We start from the raw sequence: 26,153 nt of genomic DNA, 5'->3' as shown, positions 1-26,153 counted from the left end.
TAAAGGAGTAGGTAAACCAAATTGTAGTTATTCAAATACCAAACAAGGAAAACTTGGTTTTTGCCACCCCTGCATACAATTATGTAATCCATTCTAACCACAGAAACGACGCACTGTCTGTTTTCTATGATAAATAATATAAAATAAAATGAATCCTATCCTTCCAGAAAACAAAACATAGGTAAATAAGAAACATTTAGACTTTTCTTCGTTGTATAGTTTTGAGTGGCAGAGAGGTGAAAGCTACTGCTTGGAAGAAGAATCCATCCGTTTCAAGAAAAAAAAAAAAAAAAAAAAAAAAAAAGATGTAGAAAAGCAATCGGAAACATATGTTCGATACTGAGGTTTCAAAGATCATTATCTTTGTTCTACCAAGTATTTTGTTGACACTTGAGTCACTCCAGTTTCCATCCAAAAAGCAAATTCAGGTAGTTGCCGTCTGGGGCGGGGAGTGGTAAGGGAAACTGCTCAAGGCATAAATGATTATGAAAATGGAGGGATAGACATGAGTTTCGCTGTTCAAATTGCCACAATGCATCCTTCCCCAGCATGTGTTCTTCAAAGAATTTTACCTGTAGTAATTTGTGAAGTATGAAAGTGGTCTTTTGATCCTTTACCTGCAATAGTGATTACCTAATTACGGAAGTAATTATTACAATTAATCTAAGTCATTAAGTTTAAAATTGAGATAATCACCTCCTTTGTATTGCTCTTTGGTATTCGTATAGAAAATTGCAAGTTTCTAAGTGCAGTATTTTGTAAGATATTTACGAATTAAATTTTACATGTTACCTTATGGAGATTCTGAAGCCTCTGATGATGGGTAGACACCCCCTTAAGCTCAAACGTTTCATTTTTCTGGAAAGAATCGATGTAACTATTTGATAGATTGGTAGTTGTAACCTATGGTTCTTTATCTGCGACGTTCCCACATAGTGGAATTCGCATCTCTAGACGAGAACCCGAAAGGTATACAATTATATGTACTTCTTGCTTTGTTTTGACTTAGGACTTAGATTTCTGGGCTTTTGGCATCTATGGCTATTTAGCCCGTCACCTATGAGGGATGATATCCTTTGGCGACCACACTATCCGGGGAAAGGAAAGGAAGCTGCCTGGGACCTATAAGTTAGGTACATTCCTGGTGTGAATGAGGAAAACCTCATTCAAGATGGCTGGCCAAAAAGAAAACTTTATACACATTTTCCGACCGAGTGCCCAAACCGGGTATCGAACCCGGGACCGCTCGCACCGAAGGCGAGAGCGTTAGCAACTACGCTACGTGGGGCCAGTTTGTTTCTACTTGTAGAACAGTTTTCCGTAGTCCGTGGACACAATTTTTAGAACACTTGATACACTTGCATATTCGTGTCAATTTATACCTTGCTTTGTCAAATAACATAAAAGCCGTTCCCATTTCCATCCGCGCGGAATAATACATTGAAAAGCTAGTCAGAACATGTAAATAACTTTCTTCTTTTATAAAAAGAAATGTTTCCTATAATCGTTATAAGATACGATTTCCAAATCTATGCAACTATTTCAAACACAAGTTTATGATATGTTCTGAATCTTCAATGTAGCCTTTTATAATACGTGTAATTGAGTGCGTAGTTGGTTGGTTGGTTAAAGTTTATTGTCCCTTTTCAGAACTTAGGACGAATATGAAACGTGGACCTACAGTAGAAGGTGGAATTCGGACCATTGTAATGTGTTCAAATCTCAAGACTTTCCTTCCCAGAGCACGTGCATCACAGGCGTGCGCGCTTGGCCAGTAGGGAAGAAATTGATTGTATACATCTACTGGGCAATAGCATTTCAAGTAAAACACTTAACTGAACATTAGTGTTAAAATGCACAAGATGTAAAGCCATTATCAATCTTCCTCAATCAGGAGTGATGTCAGTTGCATTGGCGAACTCTCTTCCTCGTGCACTCACTAGTTTTGAATGAAAGTATGTTTCTAATTTTACCTCCCACAATTCGTCCGCAAAGGGGCTAAGTAGTGTATTTTGATTTTTATAATTTTACGGGAGAGCTATTTAAAATGTCTCATTTAGTGTAATACCGAGCCACTCATTTCAAGGTACGTCACTTTCAGAGAGTTCACATCATCGTTAATGTATTGAATTCAGCTATAATTTTTATAATGGTTGATAGAACAGGTTAGATAAGGGTGGATGGTGGTCATAGCTCAAAATAGTAATTTCGTTCCTTCACCAAGAAAGTATGCCCGTAGGCTAAATAGACTGATACTAAATGAAAGTGAATTATTATGAATTAATAGGTGGAATGTGATAAGAAATGGGGGAATTTTGAGAAAACCCACGCACACGGTCCACCACCAATTCACACAGTCTGGGATCGAACCAGGAGTACTTCACACTAGAGATGAATACTTTGCGACTAAGTGACCATTGAACTCATAAGTTTGCACGTTATAAACTGAAGCAAAAAGAGGACGAGAAGACGCATCAAATCGATTATTTATAGACCCTATGCCTCATCTGAAAATACTTCGGTGTACCCTCCATCGATTTTATCTAGAACTGATTGTCGTCTCATGTCAGTAAAATCTGCCTTCTAAATTTTAAAACATTCACAATCACGTATCCGTTAACAAATGTAATTATAATGTTGTGCTCAAGGGAAATTTCAGCGTTGAAGCACCTTAAACCACTAGATCATCTTATTGTCACTCAATTTGGTTCCCCTACTCCCCTACTTTGTGGCAGACAAACACCGTGTGCCGTTTGCCGGGATTGTTCCGTTTCCTTCCACTTTCTTCATTCCACTATTTCATTTATACCTCCTCATCACCGTCCCCTTTAACCTAGCCGGTATAATCGTGGGACGTAAAACAAAGATTTCGAAGATTTTTTTTTAATTTCCCATTTCCACCTAACTTTTAACTACTTGATAAACATACGTTAGATATCTAACATAAGCGTGTTATAACATGACCGAACACTGTGACAGTTGCATCATCAGCATTTTTATTTAATTTCAAATAAATTCTTTTAATTCAATTATGCATATAATTAAAACAACGTTAGCGAATGTCATTTTATTCTTTCTTTGTGTGTGTTAAAATGCAAAGTTAACTCAAATCACATTCTTTATTTTCCTTCCGTATCCAAGACTAAAATGTTTTCTTTATATTCTGTATACCTGTCGTTGCGGCGAGGACATTTAAACGACCTTTCTTTTGTCCGTTAATACCCCCGCTGCCTAAGCCACCCGCAGCAGACCACACATACAGAAGGCCCTTCGTGAGCCCAAGCAAAGAAAACAGAAGATCTTTTAGCATCTTTTTGTGAAACAGGAGAAAAATAGTAAAGTGTGCACAAATAAGCACTCAATTTTTCCTTTTGGATGCCTATAATTTTAATGAATTTCAGGGGAGCTTCAGCCCGATAGCTGCCTCCTAAATACGCCATTGTTGCGTACAACAAACTTTAAAAATACCATATCTATATCGCAAGAAACATACTGTTTTCAGATACCATAAAAATTTCGGATTCACGTAATGTTTACAGGCAGAAATTCCTACTACTGAATTATAGATATTTTATCGTTCGTAAATGAAGTCCATCCGATATGCCTTCTGCTGTACAAAATGCTCTATTACTCTATCATTAAAGTTCGGCATGGTGGATATGAAAATCACGCTCGATTGATAAAGCAGCCAAAGCATTGAGTCTTTCCTGGCATATTGTGGCATTGAGTCTTCCCTGGCAATTAGATAAGTAACGTTCTGCTTCAGCTATTTTCATTAGGGTAGTAGCATTTCCTAGAGTTTTATGCTTTCCTAAAACAATTGTCACACCAATTGTGTTTGTTCAGAAAATTTGCACAAACTCGAACATGGAATACTATTATTTTCAAAGCGCACAACAATTACACTGAAGACCTTTATCAAAAGCAAGAGAACGGCGCCTCATGTGCACTGTACATCACGTCGTGTGTCTTCGGCTTCTTCGGAAGTATTCGTGAGTTCTGAGCTGCTAGAAGTGCAGCTCTAGTAAACCCTATCTAACAAACAAGAAAAACGTAATACAGTGCGGCTGGTGAATATTTTGGTCTCGGTGGTAAAGCATAGGGCAATCCGTGCACAGCTCTTGCAATATTATTAAGCTTCAGAAAGTGTTTCCAGTAATTCTACGCTATGTAGCATATCTAGCAGTACAATTTCAGGACACTGTTAGACAAAATATCATCAGTACATCTTATTAGCTTGGTTAAATTAAACACAATTCAACTCAATTAAAAATACGTTTATTCCACTAAAATAGCTGGTAGTTCTGCAGCTCTGCAGCACTTATAGACAAGCCGCCCCTGATTCCTAGAAATATATTCAGTGTATTGCTCGAATTGTCCAAAGATTATTGTGTTTGTAAAGTCATTTTGCATAGAAGTTAACGGATTAAATGAATCTATTTCGATCTATATGCTAGTAAAAGTCTAATAAATAATACCGTAATGTCTCAACAAAAGTGTGTTATGCAAGATAGCTAAAAGATTAATTAATGATTATAATGAATGCGACTATAATGAAATGAAATGAAATGAAATCGTTGAGTTTTACGTCCCATGGTTATGCTGGTGAGGCTAAAGGAGACGGTGATGATGAGTAATGAATGAAATGGTGGAATGAAGAAAGTGGGAGGAAACGGGAGAACCCCGAGAAAACCCACGCACACGATGAAAGCGACTAGTCTCACGATTAACCATTTTCTTGGTTAGAAATACGGAATCCGTAAATAAAATAATAGTAATGCTACTCTCATTGATTTTATGTATATAATGATGTATTCTTGTTAGTTATGTCAATGTCAAATTGCATATCTAGTGTACTTATACCCTATTTTCAGTCAATAATTATAAACGATTAGCAGCCAGACATAGGTTTACTTAAGTCCTTTAGATCATTCTATGTTTCTTTCATACTTCTCACTAATCTCAAATCAAAGTCTTGACTTGTTTTTCGATTTATTTCGATGTACTTCAACTTATTTCGACTTACTTCGACTCGTTTCAACTTATTTTAAATAATCCCAATATTTAGTTTTCACCCAACTAAGATGTAGGTAGTTATACTCAAATTCCGTCAAGCAATATATCATCTTAAATTCGTAGTTTTGGAAAGGTCATATTCAGAACATATCAGCTGATCAACGTAAACTATATCTTCAGTATACGATGTCAAATGAATAGGTATTTTCATATGCAAGATTGTAATTTAACCAGTTTGGTATGATATATATATATATATATATATATATATATATATATATATATATATATATATATAATTATGAAAGCTCTATATGAAAGATAAACAATGCAAAATTGCATCTAGCGCTGGTTATAAATATCGAATTAGTCCCAGAAACGACAGTCCTATTAGCGACAGGAACTATTATCTGTCCTATGAGCGACCGATTCATTACATTGGAGATGATGGAAGATGATATGATTCCATCTCGTAAAATATGTTGCCTCTGGCGTTAATAGCGCCCGAACAACCTTGGTATGAAATACGTACGTGCCAGTGATACTGTTCGTCAAATATATTTTTCCTCTACTGTGAGTGCAAATAACACTTATTTTGAGTTAGATTTGACATAAAACATATCAAATAACTTGACGAGATAAAGGGATATTTCCAAGAAAAGATATCCAGTGCAAAATGGCCTCTGAGCTGTATCTGGTGTTTGTTAAATAAATAAATAAATAAATAAATAAATATTCCTATGTAATTATTGAAAATTCAGTTGTAATATCCCTTTTCTTCAAAAGTTATGTTTTCTCTACTTAATTTGATTCAAATCTAATTATTCCCTAAGCACAGTAATATATTTTATTTTGAAAAAGTTAGACGTGTATCAGTTTCGCCAACTATTTACTTTTTAGACTTCCTAAGACACTGAATAAAATGAAAAAAAAGTCAATAGTAAATGACAGCTTGTGAGATCCCTTACATCTGATTGGCTTTCTCAACCAATTCCACCAATTACAATACAGTTTACTCTAAACAATCCAAAAGGTAAACAAACCCTTTAAACTACCTTCCTCCCTATTGTAAGCTACTAAAACGTAAACTAATTGCTTATTTTGCTTTCCTCAATTGTTTTGACTTATACATAAAAGTTTGTCGTATAGCAATCTGAAATAATCCCTTATAACTAGACGAACTGTTTAGTCCTTCGAGAGATCTGTAACTTGTGTAATAATTTCTTCGAATAAACCGTGTTTTTAGATTTCTTTGGTATCCTCAAGTGGTGAACCCTCTTTCCATGGGCGCCCGATGGGAAAGCAGGGGTCGTCTCCCTGGCTCACGGAAATGTATACGTAATATAGCAAATCACGTATATTAAATACGGCTATACCAGACGTGATACAGCAACCATGGAGATGCCCCTCCCTAGAAAATTTTCTTTGGGCGCCCCTACTTCTTTCTGATTTCTTTCTTATGCCATAAACATATTCAATCTAAACTTATGCTCCGTATTATTTTAACATGCAATTTTTAATTATATCAGAATCATTGACAAAGGCAGAGCTACTCTAAATAGTTAGTTTTCTCCTTGATATAGTCCACGTATTCATAAAAATTAATTCAAAAATATAATATTAGGAAAAACGTATAAAAGATTGTTAATGTAATGAGAGCATTCTCACGTATTAAATTCAGGCAGAGCGGAATTTTTCATATTACATTTTGTTAGGTTCTAAATCACATTAGCATGAAACAAGTTAAAGAAGAAATAACCTTATCTTCTTCCATTATCTTAGTATGAACGAATCGGTGATTCAAAGGTAGTTAAAGATTGAATCGGTCGCTCATAAGACAGTTAATAGTTCCTATTGCTAATAAGACTGTCGCAAATCGGACGACACCTAAGTATCAGTTCCAAATTTTGCTTATGTGTGTCAGGTTAAGGATAACAATTCATTCAATACATAGGTCAAGAAAGAAAACCAAGATGTAATTTACTTGAATTGATTTCTTCCTGTGTTAGAGGCCTTATGCCTTATTATTAATATTTGTTGTCATAGAACTCCAAATTCAATGTTAATTTTAGGCCTACTTAACTTTTTTTTTAAAAAAAAAGAAATACATTTGTTTTTGTTGTTCTCGTTTACTCATTAAAACTTTTATTACATTGTTAACCCCCAATTCGTAAGCTTTTTCTTTCATAAACAAGTTGTATTCCTAACCTTGAGCATAACCTTAGTTTCCAAAAGATCTGTTAGGCTAATGAGGAAATATAAGCAATTTCTCGATTCTAGTGGGGATTAGACTGATTGTCAGGACTTTCAATTAAATTTTTTAAATTCTAGATATATTCGTTTATTTTCTGGTATTATTATTATTATTATTATTATTATTATTATTATTATTATTATTATTATTATTATTATTATTATTATTATTATTAGGGGGGCGCGGTGGCTCAGTGGTAGAGCGTTCACCTCCAATGCTTGGGGTCCCTGGTTCGATCCCAGCTCGCGCCGTGTGGACTTTGTGGTGGACAAACACCGTGCTCGTGGGTTTTCTCGGGGTTCTCCCGTTTCCTCCCACTTTCTTCATTCCACCATTTCACTCATTTCTCATTATCACCGTCTCCTTTAGCCTAACCGGCATAACCGTGGGACGTTAAACTTAAAGATTTCATATTATTATTATTATTATTATTATTATTATTATTATTATTATTATTATTATTATTATTATTATTCAGTCCACATGGAAAGTGAAAGTCAGTCTAGTTCATCCACACAAACCAAAGATTAGAACAAAATTCTCTTTCAGCGTTGCAGCATGTGAATATAGGTGAAAATAAAATCAATTTTCATTTGCTTACATGGTTTTAGAGGGATCTTGTTCCCCTAAAGCCCTTGGACACCGTGGGGAGATAGGATTTCCAAACCGTGAAATCAGTCCTTGTCGAGTCACAAACCATTTTAGTTCGGGGAACGGAGACTTTAACGGTGGTGCACAGGGGATAAATAACAACAGATGGAATGTGAACCCGAAACCCGCAATCTCAATATTATTTTAACTCTTACAAAATTTGGCGCTACAAACGATCACCACCAAGACATCTCTCTATTATTTTCAAGTTTACGAACTTCGCGACCCGAACAGAAATTGCTTTTTTTATTCATTTCAAATTTTACAAATTTGGCGGTCCAAACCTGGATCTTTCTATTCATTTTGAAATTTTACAACACATTGGGTAAGGTTTATCTTATCCATTTTATGATCATGACATCCAAGTTCCACATCCGGAGTTCTGTTTAAGAACATCATATAGGTACACTCACCGGCAAAAATACATATGAGAATCTCCCGTGTTCCTCTGTTAATAAATCAGAACTCATCAATCAAAGTTGCTTGAGTTTTGTTTGAAGCAACGTAATTCTCTTCACAAAACTGGAAACTTATTACGGTTGGTTAGTAGATTGGAGTTTAGCATCTATTTTCAGCATCAAAACTATATGAAACGTCTGCCTACGGTTTAAGGCGGAATTCTAACCACCACATTGTATTTCAATTTCAAGGATCTTCCATTGTAACCCCGTGCACAAAAGGCGCGTCACTAGCCACTAGACCAGTGGTGGCTAAACTTATGAAGCTTCTGAGCTACCGTACCGTTTTTAAATCCTGCTGTGAGCTACCAACCAAAGAAACTACAAACTTTTTTTTAAAAAAATCTCACTTTTGTTTATTGCCTACCAAGTGGAGGAATAAAGGTTAGCCAACCGGAGGGTTAACGCTATCTACCGAAAATGTCCCCGTGAGCTATTAGTAGTTCCTGACCGACGGTTTGGCGATCACTGCACTAAATTATTATGGATGTTCAATTGTACTCCAGTTGGTCAACTAGCTTGCAAGATTATTAAAAAAAAAAAACACACACACACACATACAAAGTATGAATCCTAATTTTTGCTGGTGACAATAAAAGTATTTCCTCACAAGTTTCTTTCCGTAAATAATTTTAGAGTGGATAAATCCATATTAAAGCTTTTTCTTGTTTGATAACTCGTAGAAAGAAATGTAGTGAACGAGATTACTATAGTCTGCTTTATCATGTCACTCAAAAATATTGGACAAATAAAATGTTATTACAGAAAATATAACTTTAAAACGAGACAGTAGGTTCACCAAAATGAGTTAGGTGCGGAAACAAATTTTATTTAAAAATTTCGACCGTAGTTAAAAAATTAAATCAATAAGACTATCATAATTTCGTGTATGTTGATAGACAAAGATTTGAATAAGTTAACCTAGGAAGTTTTCTTTTTTTTATTTTGTAAAGCTACATAAGTTATATATACACATGGCAATTTGTCTAAATTTAAAATGTGCAAAATATTTATAAAAACACTATTGTTTATGCATATATGTTATTTGGAGGAGAAGACAGTGGGATCACATGATCCCATTAGTTAATTATTTCCGTGTTCCATTCTTTCCTAAACTACAACGTAGCAATTGATGGAACCAAGACGACGACTCGAGTAGCACTTATCAACTAATTTCGAATATTTTAGGTACCAATCAAATTTTATGAAGGATATTTTAAAACAGCATCACAAACAAAATTATTGACTTCCATTACGAGGGATAAGCATATACTTAGTTGACCTCCTTAATGATAAGCGAGGTCCAACTGGGCGTAGACATTTACAATTAAAATATTTGAAAAGCTGAATATTTGAAAGTTGCCAATTTATTACTTCATAAATATATTTTAGTTCATAATCAATTAATTACATTTGTCATAATCCAATCAATTTTGCTATGAAAATCAATACATTTGTTTGAATTTACATAGGAAGTCAGATAGGAAGACGAAAGTAAAGTGTGATAACTGTCAAAAATTTGTTTGTTCAAGTTGCTGAGATACTGAAAATGTGATATATCATAACTGTCAAACGATACTTTTACTCGTTTACGACACGTAAATTTCATATCTTAGCATTAGGAAGGTTAAGAAGTTATAGGCGCATCTCTGGTTAAATATATATATATATATATATATATATATATATATATATATATATATATATATATATATATATATATATATATATACTTTTAAATGTTTAAATGATCCAATTATGAATTAAATTAGAAACTTGTTAACATGAAGTTGGGAATTGCTTCGTCTTTCAGTTTTAGCCATATTTAATACTTTCTTTCAAATTTATCACAATTAAGTAATCAGGTCATGTAATTCAAGGCACTTCGTCCTCAGCGCGGGAGATCCGGGTTCGATTGTAAGTGGTAGTTCATGAGGTTCGGATTCACATTAAGCTGTAGTTCCACGTTTTATAAAACCTTGGTGCTCAGCAAGACGCTAACCTCTAAATCAACCATTCAAACATCTTCAGTCACTTTTCTAACGTTTCTTTGCACTTCTAGTATCAACGTCTGAACGATAATTATGTAAATGCACAACCACACAAAAATAATCGACCCATCAATGAAACAGATGCATTCTATAAAAAATGTTTGAGTTTTGTTTATCGCTTTTAACCAACAACGAAATTAGATTCCAAAAGAAAAAAGTCGATATTATAAAAATATATTTTCCTTAAAAGAACGATTTTAATAGGTAATTTGCAATTCAACCAATGCTTCTAAAAAAAATTACTTAAAAACGTTATTTTACGTTGCCAATACAACATAAAGAAAATAAACATTAGCATAAACGAGCTGTTACTTACTTCGCGTGTTAGACAACCATGTGATGTTAACAAATGTAAACAATTCGTTGTGGTTCGCCAGGAAAAGAAAACACAAGAGAATACGAAGCCGAGCGCGCTGAGAAGTGGAAAGCAAATAACTGACGGACGTGTTACCTGGCTGTCGAGTCTGCTCACCTGTGTGGCCCTGGAGCAAGCGTTTTATCAATTGTTCCAGCCCAAACGATCTGCAAAAGTCTTGAAATGCGACTCACGCCAGTAATCACGAAACAAGAAGACAATAAATACATACCAGCTCAAACCAAACCAAATAAAGGTACAGGTACAGCCCACCACACTGAACTTTCTTTCTCCAATTTTTTACAGCGGGAGACCCATGTTCGAGACCCATGACCCATGACATGTTTGGCGTTTAAGACCCGGGTCCGACTCCCGGCGGAAGCTCATGTGGTTCGGATTCCACGTTAATCAGTAGGTCCACGTCTCACATAGCCTCGCTGCTGAAAGGGACGCTAAACTGAAATTCAACTCAACTCCAATTTCTTACACTAAATTACTTTATGCTACAGTTATGACTGAAACATTTTTTATTTTGATTGTGATTTGATTTTGAGTTTAGCGTCCCTTTCAGCAGCGAGGTTATATAACCTACCGTTTAACGTGGAATCCGAACCACATGAGCTCCCGCCGGGAGTCGGACCCGGGTCTTAAACGCCAAACACTCATATGCTAACCGCTTAGCCAAGAGGAAGCTCACAAACATTTGTTAGTGAAATACGAACAAACTTATAGGCGTTTTCGAAGCAAACTTCGCCCGTAGAAAACTCATCCCTAAAAGTCAACTATCCTTTGTGGATATTTTATAAGAAATAACTTATACGACATTATGGGTTATTAATGAAATATTTATTTTCTGAAATATTAAGAAAATCATCTGAGTTGCTTTTGAAAAAAAATCTGAAAATGAACCCGTCCCTAAGCGTAAACTACCTCTTGTTAATTGCTTCATGAGAAATGACGTTTCGTGTATTGTGAGGTTACTAATGAAACACTTGTCTAACAAATATGAACTTAAATGACAGACGTTTTTGAGAAAATCACCTGGAATGAGCTCACCCCTAGGGTAGGCCTATACTACCCCTTTTGAGTATTTTCTGGACAAGTGAATTTTGCCATATTCATAGGTTAGTAACTATATATGTATTTATGAAATATGAACAAAATCGCCTGAATCACTTTCGGGTAAACCGCCCAGAAATAAAAAAGAAACTCACCAAAAAGTAAACTACCTTTCGTGTATTTTTTAGAGCAAATGATTTATGGCATACTGTCTGATTAGTAATAAAATATTTATTTGTGAAATATGAGCAAAATCGCCTGAGCTATTTTTTTTAGAAAATCGCCCGGAAATAGCTCACCCCCAAGAGTAAACTACCACTTGGTTATATTTTCAGGACAAACGAGTTATGCCATATTGTCAGCTTACAAATGAAATAGAGTATTTACTTTTGAAATATGAATAAACTCGCTTGAGATGTTTTTGAAAAGAACTTCCCGAAAAAAAAAACTTACCCCACGAGTAAACTACCCCTTGTGAATATTTTCAGGACATGTGAATTATACAATATTGTCAGATTACTAACGGAATACTTATTTATGAAATATAAACAACATTCCTTGAGTCATTTTTTCTTTTTATTTTCTTTTTAGAAAATCGTTCAAGAATTCACCCCTAGAAGCAAACTATCCCTTCTGAATGTTTCTTAGAGAAATGATTATACTACACTATAGGTTTGCTAATAAACATTGATGTATGAAAATTAAACAAAATCGTTGGAGCCGTTTCCGAGAAATAGTAGTTTTCGATTTTCTCCCTTCTGTAAACTACCCTTAATTTTCGGGGTAGGAAGTTCAAAAAATGACACTAGAGAATCTTATAAAAACTTACAAAAGTTTAAAATTTTGTGCGGATACGTTGAACGGTATACAATCTCTAGGCAAGTGAACATATTTACATCGGAACGGACAGACGAACATTTAAAAGAAAACATTTTCGGTATGTAGGGTCCATGAAACGCATAAATGGGTTGAAATATCTAATTCATTTCCTTTTTTACAATTGCCATACTTTCTCCTCCCCAATCTTGGTCGAAAGTTTACAAAAAACTGTATCTATAGTGCTTTCGAAGTGATGACAAAGGAAGAAAGTAAGGATCTTCTTTCCTATTAGAAGCACTTATTAACAGGAAGGTAGAAGTAACATTTCGAACGCCAGCATCTATAAGTTTAATGTACTATTTAATAATTTGCCCGGTGAGGAAACCCCAAAAGAAAACCCCAATAAGATCAAGTGTTCACCTACGCGTGCATAAGTCTTAAGTCAAGGATATTATCAGAATATAATTTTCATTATATTGGTTATTGATTTTACATAGTTGTAAAACTGGTTTTATTTGTTTTTTGTTGCAGTTTAATGATCCTTTTCAGTACCGAGGCTATGAGACGTGGACCTTCTGTTTAATGTGAAATACAAACCACCTCGTGTTACTTTCAGGAATATTTCCTGGGGGTTCCACCCCTTGATTTGGTCAACCACCTCCGGAGCTGTGCCAAATGGAAATGCCATTATATGTCTCTCTTGTGCAAAATACTGCCTTTCAAAAATAGTGTCTCAGTGCAACCACCTTATTATCCCCTTCCCAGACAAAATTTTCTAGAAGAAATCCTGGAACCACAGCAGTGTGTTCAATGCTCTTCCGCTGAGAATCGAACTCGGGATCTGCGTAATAAAGTCATACGCAATAGCCACTACACCAAGTGGAACAGCAAACTCAGTGAACTTAACGCGTATGCTTTGAACAACTTCTAGTAATTAGCTTAATTCGTGCATTAATGCATAACCAGGGGCGGCTTTAGGATTTTAATTTTGGGCAGGCCCGCTCTCTAGCTTATGGATACATCTACACATTTGATTGATTAATGCCAGTAGGAAATTACTTTTGCAGTAATGGTTCATGCTATTTGTTAAATAACTATCTACAATTAATATAAATAGAGGAAAATATATTTACTCTTTATTGTATCTTTTAGCATTTATATATTTTTCAAAATTTTTGGGTAGTTCCTTTCCTACCCGGCCTACCCCCTAAAGCCGCCACTGTGCATAACACTCTTTACATTTCGTGCTCTATTCCTGCTAGGAATTCGTTAATATGGTTTGATTTCCACGTTAAATCGTACATCCACGTAATGTAAAGACTTGGTGATAAACTTTGAAAATAGACAGGCAATAGTCTACACTGAGAAAAAAAAAATGTAGGTGGCGTACTTAAAAAGATAGGTTACATGCGTAATTCCTGTAGTTTTTGGACTTAACGTACAGCAGACGTATAACTGAAAACGCATGTTTTATAATACTTTCTGTATAAGCGTTCCATCTATACGTACTTTCTGAATGAAACAATGTAGGCGGTCAGGATCTCACATTCAAATGGACGTATATAACATATAGCCGACAAAGATAACATAAGTATATGCATGTGATATACGGAAAACTGTTAGATGTCAGACATCCTGCAACGGCATGATGTAACATCTAAGGGCAGTGCCTATGTAGCACACGGATAACGTATGCTCCGTACTGATTTCTATAGTAAGCAAGAGGACACTTTATATTTGTATAATATGCCGCTGTCCGGAGAGCGGATTTTTCTCTGTGTATCTAGATCTGAACTTATTTCTAAAAAATGCTAAGTGGCAAATTTTTATTCAGAATCGGAATATTCACAGGAAAATAAATAATTTTCGTTTAACTTCCTTCCTTTTAATATCCCTCTTCCCAATTAAAAGGACTGTTATCGAGAAATAAGCTAGATATATAGGAAACTACTTCTCTAACACTTTTAAAGTTAAAAACACCCAATTTTGTTAAAATACTAAATGGTGTGATAACTACATCCTAACCTGCACAACAATCTAGAATTAATCAGTTCGCAAAGTGAAATGAAAATGAAAAATTTCAGTTAAACCCGTTTAGAGTATGAGATGCAGCGAATAAGGCAAGTGAAAGAGAATTAGAATGTGGGAGAAAACGGAAGTATCCCGAGAAAACACACGGGTACGATGTTGTCCATTTGCTTCACCGGGGATCAAACCAGGGACCCCATGCACCAGAGGTAAACGCTCCACCACTGAGTCACCGTGTCTCCCGTCCTTCCACGCAATTTTGTAAATAAGGTAGGATGGGTAATTTCCCAAAGCAGTTAGAGATTTTATTTTCATCAGTTGAATCGTTGAGTTCGAAAACCGGTCATCTCCATCGAAGCTAATTTGAGAGAAGTGACAAACAAAACTAAATTAGTCAATATGTATCCGACATATAGGACTGTTTTCATTTTTGGATCGTATAAAAATGACACTTCCACGGTCCGTACTCAACAATTCAATTGTATATGGTGGCAAATAAAGCAGAAAAAATCGACAAGAATTGGAAAACAAATACAGCATTGCACTCTAGATTGCAAGGAGAATGCTACTCCAATACACACCTGCATGTACGTTACAGCTCATGCTAGAGCACATTTTAATGATTACTGTTTCTTTGAAAGTAGAGAAAAAGAAATTTGGTGCCGGTTGATTGTCTCTTTGTATTCCATAATTATTGTGCATTTCCCGTGCCAGCATCACAAGAGCACTGTTGCATATCTCTGATGTTGTATACGTCTACCGGCTTCTGGTCTTTCAACGTCGATTCACATGAATTAATTCACGCTTGTTCATCATAATTAAGATATTCACAATGGTTTCACAGGACTGTCTGAAGAAGGTCACTTATTATGATATTGTAATCCATTAATGGAGAGGTTACATTCCAAACTGATTGACTCTTTCACGGTTAAGATGCCAACTAATTCCAGCTTGTTCTCTAGATTTTTTTATACCTCTGGAGAAATAATTCTAATTAGATTAGTCTACACGATGAGCCCACTTACAACGATCCCCTTAAACGTATATATATATCGCACACCCGGTGGAAGACTATTACAACTCAAAAAATGGCAAGTTTGAGTTATAATCGCCATTGGATAGATCTACCTTGCGAGATCTACCTTGTGGTATTTTTGCATAAACGTAAATAAAAAATTAACCCCTTTATGACAGAAACGCCAGTACTCCAGGCAGCGATTTTGATAATGTATTACCGGATAATACAGTTGCCTATCAGTCAAAAGCCAGTGTTCGAACCTTTTTGGCCAATATCTGGGGAACGGTGGCCAGTTAGCCAGTAGACAGCTAATCAGTGGCCAGTGGTAACTATTTGATATAAAAATGTTCACCATCCTCTTAGGTAATCAACACCAATATCATCTCTGTGTGACCTACGGCTCCTGAGATTTGGCTCCTTAAATCTAACGAAATCGGAACTACCTTTTGGTCAATATCACGGAAACGGTAAGTCATAGAGAGATGATGTTGGTGTTAATCAATCCCTAATAGAACGGCAAAGATTTTTGTACCGATATTAATTGATGGCCACTGGCAAACTTTCCCTTGGCCAAACCAGTGGCCAGTTGGACAGAGGCCACCGGTTGCTTTTTAGTACCAAAATATTTATCATCCTCAGAAGTTGATCAATTTTTGGCCAATATCACGGGAACGGTAAGTCATAGAGAGATGACATTGGTGTTAATCAATACCTAAGGGGATAGTAAACATTTTGGCACCGATATTAGTTGGTGGCCACTGGCCAACTGGCCATTGGGCAAAGCAGTGGCCCCCGATTACTGTTTGGTAATAAAATGTTCACCGTCCTCTTAATATTGATCGACATGCAAATCACCGCGAAACATTTAATCACTTTATCTGATAGTTTTTGATGCTCTATCGAATGCAGGGTTAAAAATTGAAAAAAGATCACAAAAAAACAGGCAGACGGATAGACATACAGACACACAGAGAATTCAGTAACAATCAGTTGAGAATTCTCCAAAAGCATTGCCAGAACTAACTTAAAAAGAATTGAGAGATGGAGTGGGAAGGATAACTAGATGTTAAAGTAAATCATTTTATCTGCACCTTCTTCCCTTTCTCGCAAAAATTCGCAAAATATCATCTCTCTATAACTTACAGTTCTCAAGATATGGCTGCTTAAATATCTAGAAATTCGAAGTGTTTTGGACAATATCTGGGGAACGGTGGCAAGTTGGCCAGTTGACAGCTAATCAGTAGCCACCGGTTGCTATTTGGTACCAAAGTGTTCACCATCCTCTTCGGTATTGATGAACACCAATATGATCTCTGCACGAGACTTATGGTTCCAGAGATTTAGTTCCTTAAATCTCCAGAAATCGGAACTATCTTTTGGCCAATATCATGGGAACGGTAAGTCATACAAAGAAGATATTGGTGCAAATCAATCCCCAATAGAATGTTAAACATTTTCGTACCGATATTAATTGATGGCCACTGGCCAACTGACCCTCGGCCAATCCAGTGGCCAGTTGGACATAGGCCATCGGTTACTTTTTAGTACCAACATATTTATCATCCTCTTAGGTATTAATCAACACTAATATCATCTCTGTACAACTTAAGATTCCCGAGCTATGGCTTATTAAATATCTACAAATTGGCCATTTTGGCCAATATCACAAAAACGGTAAGTCATAGAGAGGTGCTATTGGTGTTAACTAGTACATAATGCAATGCTAAACATTTTCGTACCGATATTAATTGGTTGCCATTGGCCAAATGGTCATTCGTCAAACCAGTGGCCACTTGGACAGTGGTGACATGTTACTATTTGATGCCAAAATATTTATTACCCTCTTAGATATTGATCAACATTAATATCGTCTCTCTACAACTTACGGTTTCCAAGCTATAGCTCTTTAAATATCTAGAAATTTGTCATTTTTTGACCAATACCATGGAAACGGTAAGTCATAGAGAGATGATATTTGTGTTACGTAAAAGTATGGTTAACATTTTGGTATTGATATTAATCAATTGCCACTGTCCAACTGGCCATTGGCCAAACCAGTAGCCAGTTGAACGGTATCCATCGGTTACTATTTGGAACCAAAATATTTACCATCCTCTTAGGTATTGATCAACGTAAGTATCATCTCTCTAGAACTAATGGTTTCCGAGCTATGGCTCCTTAAATATCTAGAAATTGGCCATGTTTGGTCAATATCTCGGGAACGGTAAGAGTGACACGAAAATTTTTATCACTTTTGTTACAGTTTTTGACGCTCTATTGAATGCTGGGTTCAAAATTGAAAAAAAATCGCAAATAACAGACAGACGGACAGACAGACAGACAGACAGAAACACAGATATAGAGAATTCAGTAACGAACATGTTAAGTTCGTTGAAAACTTTTTAGTTTCGTTGAAAAGGAGTGATCTGATGCCCCTGGTCAGGGGTAACCACAATCCCGAAGTGCATCGTAATTTTTATGAAAAGAATGCATAGTGGGACAGATATGGGTCATAGTGGTAAATTACCTGTGGTTTCCTGCATAACGGTATGCAGTTATTAATGCATGTTGAAGTCATAGAGAGATCATATTGGTGTTGATCAATATGTAAAAAGATGGTAAATATTTTGGTACCAAATAGTAATCGGTGGCCACTGTCCAACTGGTCACTGGTTTGGCCAATGGTCACCAATTAACATCGGTACCAAAATGTTCACCATCGAACTACGTATTGATCAACACCAATATCATAGTTTCCGCATAGATGACACTATTAAGCATTCCTGTACTTCCGTTACTCATTTTTGTGTTCTCCTGTAAAAGTACTTTTTCACAGAAATTAAAACAATCATGCACTGTAGAGTTATGATAAAGACAGTGAGAGGGTGAAATTACTGAAAGATGTGCAGCTATTTGAAAGTGGGTGGCACGTAAATAGCAGTATACTAAATAATCTGTTGTAAATAAAGGGCGATAAGTTAGACAGCAATATTAAATTCTCTGTAATGCAATTTTGGCTTTCAATAATTTCAAAAGTTAATTTCCTTTTATGTAGTTGATTGGGAGAACTGAATGAAAATTGAAATGTTATATATTCCATCCGACGTTGTTTGTGCCTATTTAAAAAAGAAAATATGGTTTTGAGCCTTAAGTAGGATGGTTGCAAATTGTACACAAAAAGATGCCGCCTTTGAAAAGAGATATCAAATGTTTATTGATTGATAATGACATAATCGATTAATATCTAGTGTGTCACAATCATGTAACTGAGGCTAGGGTAGGATTTTTTCCTACCTTATAATATACAAGGAAATCATCGATTCAAGGGCGATCCTGTTTCAATCCCAACATATCCAGTTTGACCACCAGCCTCTTCGCATAATGGGACATCCCATGGTAAAGCAGTAATAGTTCCATTATTGAAATGGGATTTAATGAAGGGGCAAGCATCGTCAGATTTATTCACCGAGGTGGAGGAACCAGCACCAGCAGATTTATTCCCCGTGGTGGTTGGACAACATCACAAGATTTATTTCCCGAGCTGGAGGTGCCAGCATCACGAAATTTATTTCCAGAGGTGGAGGGACAACATCTGATTTATTTACGGATGCTGAGGAAGAAGAAATTCATCGTTTATTTGAAGAATTAGATGAATGCAGACCAGTCACACCATCACCAAGTGGTTCAAAACTGGATTTTGTATCAACAGAGCAGAAGGAACCAATAGACTTCTCGGTTCATTGGAAATTAGAAAAGTGTATGTGCAACTGTGACAACGTGGACGAAAATTGTGTTCAAAAAGTGTTATAAACTGGAAACCAAAGAGTGTGCTACTTTGCGAAGGGTGCACCTTAAATCATTTCAACCAATTTGGACATACATGTTTATTTGTAAATAGATTAAAACATGTGGTGGAAGCTTGGTGCGTCATGATTAATAATATTGTAGGAAATGACGTGTTTGATGTATATATGAAGGCCCATTTCAATACTTAAGTAAACATACACGTTTCATGAACAACACGAAAAATTATTAAACACACTCAAATATATTGAAGAAAAAGTAAATATATTACTTGATAAAAATAGAGGTGTAACATGTATTTTTATATAGTTTCCTCTTTTAAGTATATATGTTATTTGTATGTATTATTATTATGTTTGTATATATTGTATTCTATGATGATATGTGTTATTGTTTGTATGTTTACTTATATTGAAATATAAATATACACAACATTTTATTTTTGATTTTTATTTCATAATTTTATATTCTCCTCTGATATCTTTTACAGATCGCTTCCATAGGAACCTCCAATTATTTATTAGATCTTTTCATATTTTTATATTCTTTTCTGTGAAATATTAGTTGGTTCGTTTGCTGTGCAAACTCATTGTTAAATATATATTAAGTCGCTTCATCAAGCTCAGTGTTAATTATTTGTTCGTTCGTGTTATTTATAATAACAGTTGTTGTTAAAATGTTGTAAATAAATAGCTTTATTTGAAGCTCTGCTTCTTTATTGGATCGTTTGCCGTTCAAATTCTGAACAAATCTATTTGCGATTCGATGAAGAATGTGAAAATACTAATTTTTTTAAATTTCATTTTCATTAAAGAAATCTTAGAGGAATTATATTCCCAACTTGAAAATAAATCGTTTCCTTTGGAAACCCATTGAGCACTTTGTGCGTGAACTGATAAAGAGTTCGGAAATATTAAAAAAGCTCGTTAATCATTTGCTGGATCGCTTTATATTTTAAATTCTCCTTTCATATCTTTTAAGGATCGTTTGCCATGGAAGCTCCAACTATTTATTTATTGGTATGCATAGCATACTCGTTGTTAAAATAGAGTGTGAACTTCTAAATAAATCTCTTCATCAGAAGCTCATATTTTTATGTTTCGCTTCATATGGAAGCTATCCTTTTGTATTCTTTCGTTTCCTTGGAAACTCGTTGTTGAAATTCGATTGTCAAAATATTAATTACTTGTTACTTCGTGATATTTATTTTAAATTAGATCATTTACTTACCAAATCCAGAACACTTTGAGTGAACGTTTTAAAATTCGTTGTCAAAATGTCCGAAAGTACTAAAAGTTATGATCGTATGAAGAATGTTTCGACCTTGTAAATATTTCGCTTGCTATGCAAGCTCAGGTTATTTGTTGGATCGCTTCATTAGAAATACGTTCTTATTTGTATTCTCCTATTATTTTGAAGTTTCGCTTGCATAGGAATTTTAGATTCATACCATACTCCTAAGAACGGCTACGCTGTGAACCTACAAGTACTTCTGAAAATAATAAAATTGCGAACTTCTAAATAAATCGTATGTTATACGTACTCGGAGCAAATTGTATTCTCCTAATATTTTAATGGTTTTCTTCTATAGAAATATAAGTTAGATCGTATGCCACAACATACTCCTAAGAACAGCTACGTTGTGAAGCTACAAATAATTTCGAACTTGTAATTAAATTGCTCCCTATCTTATACGCTTCACTTTAACAGAAGCTCATTATTAAAATTTAATATTTTTATTCTTTCGTTTCTTACTTTTTATATTCTCCTTTCCTACCTTTCACGGATCGTTTCCATTGTAAGCTCCGAACACTTATAGTGTGAACTTGTAAATAAATCCTTTCCTTGGAAACTCGTTGTTAATTACTTACTGAATCATACGCTAAGCATACTCCTAAGACCACCTACGCTGTGAAGCTACAAATAATGGTGAAAATATTACAAATTTTATCCCTCATATGTATGCAATGTTCGAACAATATGTGAGTGCACTAAAGAAAAGGTCGTTGTAAAAAGTTCAGAAATATTAAAAACTCCTTGGAAAAGCCAAGCTATGAGCATATTAATGAATGAATTGAAAGAATAAAAGTTAGGAAAGGAAACAAGAAATATATATAACAAAAATTTATTTACAAATTTCATTAACACATTCCTTAAAATATTGTTGAATACATTCAAGATTTATAATAGTATATGTACAATTACATGTTGGCCAATTCAATGCTGAAAGTCTTTTATCAGTTGTTTTTGTTAATTTAGACACTTTGTTTTATTATTTTGTGATTGATTAACACAAAAGTTTTCATTTACCATTGAACTTTTTTAAAAATGCATATTATATTGTAAATCTTTTTTGTAAGAATAATTCAGTAAGTAATTGAATGTTATCTTTGTTTAACAATATGATATATAATGCATATGTAAATTCCCACCCATCAATTTCCATATTACTTTGCATTGTTGTAAATTTCTCACAAAACGCATGAAATGTTTGCATATTAACTAATACACCACATGCATTATAGAATAGTATATCATAGTGTAAAGTAATAGAATCATGTTCATCTACATTACGGCGATTTTGAAAACATTCGCAACACAAAAGTTTATGTTCGGGTTTTCATCTTGCAATACACAGTAACACACATTGTTTGTTTACAGAGAAACATTTAAAAGTATATTATCAATGGTCGTATGTATTTAGGGAAATACACTGATACTCACACTGACATTGTTCATACACACATTTATCCTGTTCAAGATATGTTTCTCTTAAATCAGAAATGTGATAATCATTAAATGTAATTTCCTGATATGTATAGTTAAATTTGTTTATACGATATGGAATAATGTTGGTATCTATATATTTCACATGAATTTTTTGATATTGTTTAATATTTAATCACGCGTTGATTTTCTAATTAGGAAATTCCACACAACAGTATTTAATTCTTCATTAATTTCACTTACACATTTATGCACAGTTTCATTTTTACTATGAATTGCACAACTTTCACAAAGTAAAGGTTCAGAAAGTTTATAATTTAATAGTAGTTTTTTAACACAAACTTCACATACATCATTAGGAGTAAATTCACACTTTAGTTCGTTGAATATCAAAATGTCTTTAGAAATGGTATTTTGATCTGCTACTTCCTCTTGAAATGGTATTTCATTTGGATGTCTGAAACTTCTAAACACAGTGTCTTTTCATTACCTCCTGCTTAGGAAAAATTTTACATGTATCATCTTCTTCAGGAATATCACGATCATTTGGATGGAAATGTACAATTTTCTTTTGTTTTTCAAGTTCAAAACGTTTCTTAACGTGGTGAAATATACTTATACTCTACACTTATACTTTTGATAATGAAAGATTCATTTGAATTTCACCTTTTTGTTTTTTATTATGAGAAGTTTTATATGTAATGATGTATTCATTTTTAGTTTTGCACTACCTGATACAGACTGCTTTTTACTGCATATCCAATCATGGTAGAATCCGCTTTATATGAGTATCACTCACGACCTGATTTATGCTCAAACTTGCGCATTACAATATTTAATTTTCCAGGTACATCACTTTTTATTATCAATGAAACTTATGAAGATGTTTATATATGAAAACATATAATTTTATATACGATATTACATGATATTGTATTAGAAAACATTTTACTATTTTAGTAATATAATATTGTACTCATAATACATTAAAGAACGGAAACCATATTTTAGTAAGTTCAGTTCCGTCAAGATACAACTTAAAAGACAATTTTTGTTGGATCGCTTCATTAGAAGCTCCCAGGAATATGTTTATACATTTAGAGGAGGAAATATTAATGATTGTACCATTACAAATACGTTTTGCACTGCATAATGGTATACAGTGTGGAAACTCAAAATAAAAGGAATTTGAACTCGGAAGATCGTAATACATATTGTTTGTTCCAGATACGCACACTCCTCCAAATGAAGCAGGAAGCTTCTGGTTTTCCCGCTTAATGCAAAACCAAAGGAGACAAAAATAAATATATGGCAGATTATTATAATGCTAATAAAGACAGAGTTAATGGAAAATAACATTGAATTGAACCATGGTCTGTGGTACATAGCTAAAATATTCCTCAATTCGCTTTATGAAAAATGGGTACAATGAACAGGCTTGTCATAATCTGTAATTGTTGACACACAGGAAAAGCTTTTACGGGCACCAAAATATAAGGCACAAAACCTATTGCCCGTCAGAGAAAAACATCTTATTCTTACGTATCATAATACAGACAATAAGAATAAACTTCGGAAATTCTCAAACGTTGTTATTGCGGTGTTTATTACGTCATGGGCGCGGTTAAATTTGTATGACTTAATGACAAGTGTAGGTTGCGATAAGGTGTTATATTTTGATACTGATAGCATCGTGTTCGTACAACACCATAATGAGAAATCTCCACTTTTTTTGGGCCCGATTTTGTATTCAATCGTAATTTTTATTCTTTCGTTTTCATTTCTTCATTAGATGGTATGCTAAAGCATACTCCAAGGAACAGCTACGATATGAACCTACAAAAAAATTCCGAAATATTAAAAAGAAACTCGATGTTAGTAAAGTTCCGGAAGGGTTGGAAGTTTACAACCTTTTATGGTTTGGAGGCAAAAAATAATGCGTATAGGCTTAAAGAAAGTGGGACGGGAAAAGTAGATTATGTTTATAAAATTACAGAATTACTTTAGATTATAGAACTCGAGAAGAAATTAATTTTGAGCATTTTTATAACCTAGTTCGTTGAAACATTCAAAGAAAAACAATAATCATCCCAGGTAGGATTACCCGTAAGCAGGGATTTGTCATCGTTTCACGTCCTGAGACAAAGAACAAAAAAGTAGCTAACAAAAGACAATGATTTATATCGGATGTTGCAAAATAAGTGTTACAACTCTTGGGAGTTGACTCCTGCCACTGAGACAAGAAAAAAAGTTCTCTTGAACTTTCGTCTATCGGACATAGTTTCGGATCTACAAGGTGCCAAAAGCATGGGAAAATTACTTTTGGACGCCAATAGTTCGGAAACTCCAACGTAAAGAGGGCGGGTAAAAAATCCAGTGAAGAAGTCATACCTGCTGTATTGAATTTTGCATGTTTCACAATCCTACCATGCACACACAAGGGATTCCCCAACGGAACGTAGGGAGTCCCGGGTAATCTGCCAAATGAAAATTGGTATAAATGGATATGAATTGATTGGGTTTCTACCAGGTAACAATAGTTCGTTTGTATTAAGTCGATATCCGGAACAAATACAAAATGGCGGAAACCTTCGTGCCCGTGGTGTGTGGTTGTATAATCGCCAGGTACGGATGCTGGCCAACAGTGACGTTCTGAGCATTAAGTGTAGCGAATTTGTGCTCAAATGCTCTAGAAAGACATCTGGAGTTTCGGTATAGCACAACAGATGAATCAGGGTGATTCACATGTGTGGAAACAGCTAATTTAAAATGCCCAGAAATGCACTCATACTCAGTAAACGTGAGTTCCAAGCGTCGGAAATGTAAGGAATAGCATCAAGAACACGAAAGCCATTGCCAATTCACCAATAATGTTCCCTCAAACCGATGCAATATGATCTGAACGGTTGTATACCAATAAGGAGGCAACAACTGAGGCCAAGTTGAAATTGTGCAAGGGGACTCATTAAGAAACGGGATAAACTAAATTAATGCCAGTAGTGGGATCGCATGATCGATATTGAAATGTGGCCAATGTGTGTGTTGATATCGACATGTAGCTAATGGACAAATGTCAGCATGTCCCACTACTGCTGGGACACCGTCCCACGTGCGAAAAATAGGAAAATAACTACTCAGGTCTTGAATCTGAGGCCGTGGGCTCCCAGTAGGAATGGAAACTGCGACCACGCGAGCGAAAACAATCGCTCTAGCCCTGAGGCTTCGTCGGAGCCTCACTTTCTCTGTATCCATTTCTTTGGGGATTAACCACTTTTTTTGGCAAGCGCTCTTGTACAGCTTCCCCCATGCTTGTGTGTATCATTTTGTTACTCCTACTGCACAGTTGTAAACAATCAGAGCTTTAAGATATTACTTTCTATTTCTCATGTTGTTTTATTTTCCATATGTATGGTATTCCAGCAGTAGTATTACATGTGCTAAATTGGTTCATTTTCGTCTTTGTCTCGGTATGTGCACTGTGTAAAAGATACGACTTTCTGGAGGTATTTTCATAAATTTCGAGTACGTCATGTGTCCCAGAAGACGTGGAACATGATAGAAGTTTATTTTTTACGCTTTATCAGAATTTGGCCCATGAATTAAGATATATCTTTTCATATGTGTCAACTGTGGGACAATGTCCCAATCAAAGAAGAACATTGATACAAATGTGTTCTAGTTACGTTCTACCAAAAAGTGCGCCAGATATAATAGCAGAATTTACAACGTTATTTTCTTAGTTTCCTATTTCCAGCAGTGGTGGGACATGCTGACATTTGCCCATTAGCTACATGTTGATATCAACACACACATTGGCCACATTTCAATATCGATCATGCGATCCCACTACTGACATTCCTTGAGTTTACCCAGTTTTTTAGGGAGTCCCCATGCTTAATTTCAACTTGGCCTC

General features: G+C 35.0%; 1 protein-coding gene across 1 annotated transcript in view; it reads right to left on the bottom strand.

The window, feature by feature from the left end:
* Positions 1-10,884, bottom strand: part of LOC145687806 (prolyl 4-hydroxylase subunit alpha-1-like) — a 566,529-nt gene extending 555,645 nt beyond the window's left edge. Inside the window, exon 1 of the mRNA XM_081761230.1 lies at positions 10,747-10,884. The gene's annotated coding sequence lies outside the window, so the exon portion shown is untranslated. The remainder of the gene's footprint in view (positions 1-10,746) is intronic.
* Positions 10,885-26,153: the final 15,269 nt, after the last annotated feature.

This window comes from Thermobia domestica, chromosome 6 (assembly GCF_964235325.1).
Source record: "Thermobia domestica chromosome 6, izTheDome1.hap1.1, whole genome shotgun sequence".
In the NCBI taxonomy this organism is placed as follows: Eukaryota; Metazoa; Arthropoda; class Insecta; order Zygentoma; family Lepismatidae; genus Thermobia; species Thermobia domestica.
Note: the sequence above shows the minus strand (reverse complement) of the source record. Positions and strands in the feature narration are given on the sequence as shown.